Source organism: Physeter macrocephalus, chromosome 12, assembly GCF_002837175.3.
Source record: "Physeter macrocephalus isolate SW-GA chromosome 12, ASM283717v5, whole genome shotgun sequence".
NCBI classification, from domain to species: Eukaryota; Metazoa; Chordata; class Mammalia; order Artiodactyla; family Physeteridae; genus Physeter; species Physeter macrocephalus.
The window spans coordinates 67,381,047-67,388,809 of record NC_041225.1 but is presented as its reverse complement, the minus strand read 5'-3'; positions in this window follow the sequence as shown (position 1 = coordinate 67,388,809).

Below are 7,763 nucleotides of genomic sequence, written 5' to 3'. Positions count from 1 at the left end.
GTAAAACTGTCACTATTTGCAGATGACATGATACTATACATAGAGAATCCTAAAGTTGCCACCAGAAAACTACTAGAGCTAATCAATGAATTCGGTAACGTTGCAGGGTACAAAATTAATGCACAGAAATCTCTTGCATTCCTATACACTAATGATGAAAAATCTGAAAGAGAAATGAAGGAAACACTCCCATTTACTATTGCAACAAAAATAATAAAATGCCTAGGAATAAAACTACCTAGGGAGACAAAAGAGCTGTATGCAGAAAACTATAAGACACTGTTGAAAGAAATTAAAGATGATACCAACAGTTAGAGAGATATACCATGTTCTTGGATTAGAAGAATTTTTTACAGAAGTAGAACAAAAAAATCTTAAAATTTGTATGGAGACACAAAAGACCCCAAATAGCCAAAGCAGTTTTGAGGGGAAAAAAACGGAGCTGGAGGAATCAGACTCCATGAGTTCAGACTATACTACAAAGCTACAGTAATGAAGACAATATGGTACTGGCACAATAACAGAAATATAGATCAATGGAACAAGATAGAAACCCCAGAGATAAACCCACGCACCTATGGTCAACTAATCTATGACAAAGGAGGCAAGGATATACAATGGAGAAAAGGCAATCTTTTCAATAAGTGGTGCTGGGAAAACTGGACAGCTACATGTAGAAGAATGAAATTAGAACACTCCCTAACACCGTACACAAAAATAAACTCAAAATGGATTAGAGACCCAAATGTAAGAATCGGCACTATAAAACTCTTAGAGGAAAACATAGGGAGAACACTCTTTGACATAAATCACAGCAAGACCTTTTTTGATCCACCTCCTCGAGTAATGGAAATAAAAACAAAAATAAACAAATGGGAATTAATGAAACTTAAAAGCTTTTGCAAAGCAAACTACAAACAAGACCTAAAGACAACCCTCAGAATGGGGAAAATATTTGCAAACGAATCAACGGACAAAGGATTAATCTCCAAAATATATAAACAGCTTATGCAGCTCAATATTAAAACAAAAAACAAAACCCAATCCAAAAATGGGCAGAAGACCTAAACAGACATTTCTCCAAAGAAGACATACAGATAGCCAAGAAGCACATGAAAAGCTGCTCAACATCACTAATTATTAGAGAAATCAAAAACAAAACTACAATGAGGTATCACCTCACACCATTTAGTATGGGCATCATCAGAAAATCTACAAACAACAAACGCTGGAGAAGGTGTGGAAAAAAGGGAAACTTAGAACTAGAACAAAAAATCTTCAAATTTGTATGGAGACACAAAAGACCCCAAATAGCCAAAGCAGTTTTGAGGGGAAAAAAACGGAGCTGGAGGAATCAGACTCCATGAGTTCAGACTATACTACAAAGCTACAGTAATGAAGACAATATGGTACTGGCACAATAACAGAAATATAGATCAATGGAACAAGATAGAAACCCCAGAGATAAACCCACGCACCTATGGTCAACTAATCTATGACAAAGGAGGCAAGGATATACAATGGAGAAAAGGCAATCTTTTCAATAAGTGGTGCTGGGAAAACTGGACAGCTACATGTAGAAGAATGAAATTAGAACACTCCCTAACACCGTACACAAAAATAAACTCAAAATGGATTAGAGACCCAAATGTAAGAATCGGCACTATAAAACTCTTAGAGGAAAACATAGGGAGAACACTCTTTGACATAAATCACAGCAAGACCTTTTTTGATCCACCTCCTCGAGTAATGGAAATAAAAACAAAAATAAACAAATGGGAATTAATGAAACTTAAAAGCTTTTGCAAAGCAAAGGAAACTACAAACAAGACCTAAAGACAACCCTCAGAATGGGGAAAATATTTGCAAACGAATCAACGGACAAAGGATTAATCTCCAAAATATATAAACAGCTTATGCAGCTCAATATTAAAACAAAAAACAAAACCCAATCCAAAAATGGGCAGAAGACCTAAACAGACATTTCTCCAAAGAAGACATACAGATAGCCAAGAAGCACATGAAAAGCTGCTCAACATCACTAATTATTAGAGAAATCAAAAACAAAACTACAATGAGGTATCACCTCACACCATTTAGTATGGGCATCATCAGAAAATCTACAAACAACAAACGCTGGAGAAGGTGTGGAAAAAAGGGAAACTTCTTGCACTGTTGGTGGGAATGTAAATTGATAAAGCCACTATGGAGAACAGTATGGAGGTTCCTTAAAAACTAAAAATAGAGTTACCATATGACCCAGCAATCCCACTGTTGGGCATATACCCATAGAAAACCATAATTCAAAAAGACACATGCACCCCAGTGTTCACTGCAGCATTCTTTACAATAGCCAGGTCATGGAAATGCCCATTGACAGACGCATGGATAAAGAAGGTGTGGTACATGGACTATTACTCAGCCATAAAATGGAATGAAATTGGGTCATTTGTAGAGACATGAATGAAACTAGAGACTGTCATACACAGTGAAGTAAGTCAAAAAGAGAAAAAGAAATATCATATATTATTGCATATATTTGGAACCTAGAAAAATGGTACAGCTGAACTGGTTTGCAGGGAAGAAGTTGAGACTCAGATGTAGAGAACAAACTTATGGACACCAAGCGGGGAAAGTGGAGGCACGTTGGGGTGGTGGTGTGATGAATTGGGAGATTGGGATTGACATGTATACCCTGATGTGTATAAAATGGATGACTAATAAGAACCTGCTGTATAAAAAGATAAAATAAAATTCAAAAAATGAATAAATAGAAAATAAAATAAATAAAATAAGCTACAAGGATATATTGTACAACACAGTGAATATAGCCAGTATTTTATAGTAACTATAAATGGAGTTTAATCAAAAAATTGTGAAGTACTATATTTTATACCTGTAACTTACATCATATGGTACATCAACTATCCATCAATAAAAAATAAATAAAAATTTAAATTAAAAAAAAAGAAAGTAAAGCTCTTTCAGTCCCACAGTGACTGGGAGATAGGGGCAACTACCTTCTTAGATTATTACTTTTCACAGGAATGGCTCCCACATATTCAGAAAGTTATTACTGAATTCTAAAACTGGTCAGGTCTTTTGCATTGCAAAAGAACAGAGAAAAATTGTGCAGTTAAACATTGTCTAAAGTAAATGCTCTAAGAATACAGAGGTCAGTGCTATAGTCAGGAAGAAACCTGCCTAAATTTTAGTCAAGCTGAAGGGAAACTTAAGGTTGTCTAGATCACAAACCTAGGAGTGGAGTTGCTGGGTCATGTGATTACTCTCATTTTAACTTTTTGAGGAGCAGACTGTTTCCATAAGTGGCTGTGCCTTTTTACATTCCCAACAACAGTGTATAAAAGATACATATTTCTCCACATCCTCACCAATGGTTGTGATCACTTGTCTTTATTATTATTATTTTAGCTATCCCAGTGGGTATTAAGTGGTATCTTATTGTGCTTTTGATTTGCATTTTCCTAAAGACTAATAATATTGTTTTCATATGCTTATTGGCTCTTTGTAAATCTTCTTTCAAGAAATGTCCATTCAGATCCTTTGTATATTTCTCAGCTGGGTTATTTCTCTTTGTCACTGAGTATTTTCCCTCAATTATTGATTTCAAAGGGTTTGCATGTGATTTAATTCTATTAACATATGTTCTGGATAATGGAGACGACAGGAGAAATCTTTTCACATTTCTAATTCAATTTGTCTTATGTAGACACTGAAAAGGGTGAAATTGCAAAGAATTATATATTTCCATATCAAAATACTGCCTTAAAATTTATTCATATACATTTTGCTTAGGACTTCTCATTAGGTTTAAATCTAGATATTTTTGTAGGAGTGTTTTAAATGGTGGTTTATTTAATATTTTTTAAATAGCTATAGTTATTAAGTATATTTTAATTTAATTGAGATATTTCTTTGATATGGGACTACCTCACTAAAGTTTATCCATTTATTTAACAGTTAAACAAAAACTTTTATAGAATGTCTATTTTCCTAAGCAAAAATCTTGTCATCTTAAATGAATGGTAATTATGCTGGCATAAAGTTGCTTGTAATAGCCTCATAATTTGTAATCTTGTCTACATGTGTTTTTGTTTGTTTTTTTGTTTTGTTTTGTTTTGTTGCAGTACGCGGGCCTCTCACTGTTGTGGCCTCTCCTGTTGCGGAGCACAGGCTCTGGACGCGCAGGCTCAGCAGCCATGGATCACGGGCCCAGCCACTCCACGGCATGTGGGATCCTCCCAGACCAGGGCACGAACCCATGCCCCCTGCATTGGCTGGCGGACTCTCAACCACTGTGCCACCAGGGAAGCCCCTCAACTTCGTTTCTTTTTATGGCTGAGTAATATTCCATTGTACATATGTGCCACATCTTCTTTATCCATTCTTCTGTCAATGGACACTTAGGTTGCTTCCACCTCCTGGCTATTGTAAATAGAGGTGCAATGAACATGGTGATATATGACTCTTTTTGAATTATCGTTTTCTCAGTGTATATGCCCAGTATTGGGATTGCTGGGTCATATGATAGTTCTATTTTTAGTATTTTAAGGAACCTCCATACTGTTCTCCCTAGTGGCTGTATCAATTTACATTCCCACCAACACTGCAACAGGGTTCCCTTTTCTCCATGCCCTCTCCAGAATTTATTGTTTGTAGATTTTTTGATGATGGCTATTGTGACTAGTATGAGGTGATACCTCATTGTAGTTTTGATTTGCACTTCTCTAATGATTAGTGATGTTGAGCATCCTTTCTGTTGGCAATTGGTATATCTTCTTTGGAGAAATGTCTATTTAGGTCTTTTGCCCATTTTTGGATTGGGTTGTTTGTTTTTTTGATATTGAGCTGCATGAGCTGCTTATATATATTGGAGATTAATCCTTTGTCAGTTGTTTCATTTGCATATATTTTGAGGGTTGTCTTTTTGTCTTGTTTATGGTTTCCTTTGCTGTACAAAAGCTTTTACGTTTCATTAGGTCCCATTTGTTAATTTTTGGTTTTATTTCCATTTCTCTAGGAGGTGGGTCAAAAAGGATCTTGCTGTGATTTATGTCATAGAGTGTTCTGCCTATGTTTTCCTCTAAGAGTTTAATAGTGTCTAGCCTTACATTTAGGTATTTAATCCATTATGAGTTTATTTTTGTGTATGGTGTTAGGGAATTTTCTAATTTCATTTTTTAAGTGTAGCTCTCCAGTTTTCCCAGCACCACTTATTGAAGAGGCTGTCTTTTCTCCATTGTATATTCTTGCCTCCTTTATCAAAGATAAGGGAACCATATGTGCATGGGGTTATCTCTGGGCTTTCCATCCTGTTCCATTGATCTATATTTCTGTTTTTGTGCCAGTACCATACTGTCTTGATTACTGTAGCTTTGCAGTATAGTCTGAAGTCCAGGAGCTTTATTCCCCCAGCTCTGTTTTTCTTTCTGAATATTGCTTTGGCTATTAGGAGTCTTTTGTGTTTCCATACAAATTGTGAAATTTTTTGTTCTAGTCCTGTTGGAATTGCCATTGGTAGTTTAATAGGGATTGCATTGAATCTGTAGACTCTTTTGGTAGTATAGTCATTTTCACAATGTTGATTCTTCCAATCCAAGAAAATTTTATATCTCTCCATCTGTTTTTATTGTCTTTAATTTCTTTCATCAGTGTCTGATAGTTTTTTGCATGCAGGGCTTTGATCCCCTAGGTAGGTTTATTCTTAGGTATTTTATTCTTTATGTTGCATTATTAAATGGGAGTGTTTCCTTAATTTCTCTTTCAGATCTTTCATCATTAGTGTATAGGAATGCAAGAGATTTCTGTGCATTAATTTTGTATCGTGCTACTTTAGCAAATTCATTGATTAGCTCTAGAAGTTTTCTGGTAGATCTCTAGGATTCTCTAGGTACAGTATTGTGTCATCTGCAAACAGTGACAGTTTTACTTCTTCTTTTCCCATTTGGATTCCTTTTATTTCTTTGTCTTCTCTGATTGCTGTGGCTAAAACTTCCAAAACTATGTTGAATAATAGTGGTGAGAGTGGGCAACCTTATCTTGTTTGTAATCTTAGTGGTAATGGATTCAGTTTTTCACCATTGAGAACTATGTTGGCTGTTGGTTTGTCATATATGGCTTTTATTATGTTGAGGTAAGTTCCCTCTATGCCTACTTTCTGGAAGTTTTTTATAATTAATGGGTGTTGAATTTTGTCAAAAGCTTTTTCTGCATCTATTGAGATGATCATCTGGTTTTTATCCTTCAATTTGTTAATATGGTGGATCACATTGATTGATTTGCACGTAATAAAGAATCCTTGCACTCACTGGATAAACCCCACTTGATCACGGTGCATGATCCTTTTAATGTGCTGCTGGATTCTTTTTGCTGGTATTTTGTTGAGGATTTTTGCATCTATGTTCATCAATGTTATTGGCCTGTAGTTTTCTTTTTTTGTGACATCTCTGTCTGCTTTTGGTATCAGGGTGGTGGTGGCCTTGTAGAATGAGTTTGGGAGTGTTCCTCCCTCTGCTATATTTTAGAAGAGTTTGAGAAGGATAGGTGTTAGCTCTTCTCTAAGAGTTTGAGAAGGATAAGTGTTAGCTCTTCTCTAAATGTTTGACAGAATTCACTTGTGAATCCATCTGGTCCTAGGGTTTTTTTTTTGTTGGAAGATTTTTAATCACAGTTTCAATTTCACTGCTTGTGATTGGTCTGTTTATGTTTTCTATTTCTTCCTGGTTCAGTCTCGGAAGGTTGTGCTTTTCTAAGAATTTATCCATTTCTGCCAGGTTGTCCATTTTATAGGCGTATAGTTGCTTGTAGTAATCTCTCATGATCCTTTGTATTTCTGCAATGTCAGTTGTTACTTCTCCTTTTTCATTTTTAATTCTATTGATTTCAGTCTTTTCTCTTTTTTTCTTGATGAGTCTGGCTAATGGTTTATCACTTTTGTTTATCTTCTCAATGAACCAGCTTTTAGTTTTACTGATCTTTGCTATCATTTCCTTCATTTCTTTTTAATTTATTTCTTATCTCAACTTTATGATTTCTTTCCTTCTGCTAACTTTGGGGAGTTTTCTTTTGTTCTTCTTTCTCTGATTGCTTTAGGTGTAATGTTAGGTTGTTTATCTGAGATGTTTCTTGCTTCTTGAGTTAGGATTGTATTGCTATAAACTTCCCTCTTAGAACTGCTTTTGTTGCATCCCATAGGTTTTGTGTTCATTGTCTTGTGTTCATTGTCATTTGTTTCTAGGTAAGTTTTGATTTCCTCTTTGATTTCTTCAGTGATCTCTGGGTTATTTAGTATCGTATTGTTTAGCCTCCATGGGTTTGTAGTTTTTACATTTTTTTTCCTGTAACTGATACCTAGTCTTATAGTGTTATGGTCGGAAAAGATATTTGATACAATTTCAATTTTCTTAAATTTACAAAGGCTTGATTTATGACCCAAGATATGATCTATCCTGGAGAATGTTCCATGAGCACTTGAGAAGAAAATATATTCTGTTGTTTTTGGATGGAATGTCCTATATATATCAATTAAGTCCATCTTGTTAATGTATCATTTAATGCATGTGTTTCCTTATTTATTTACATTTTGGATTATCTGTCCATTGGTGAAGTGGTGTATTAAAGTACCCTACTTTTATTGTGTTACTGTCAATTTCCCCTTTTATGGCTGTTAGCATTTGCCTTATGTATTGAGGTGCTTCAACATTGGGTGCATAAATATTTACACTTGTTATATCTTCTTCTTG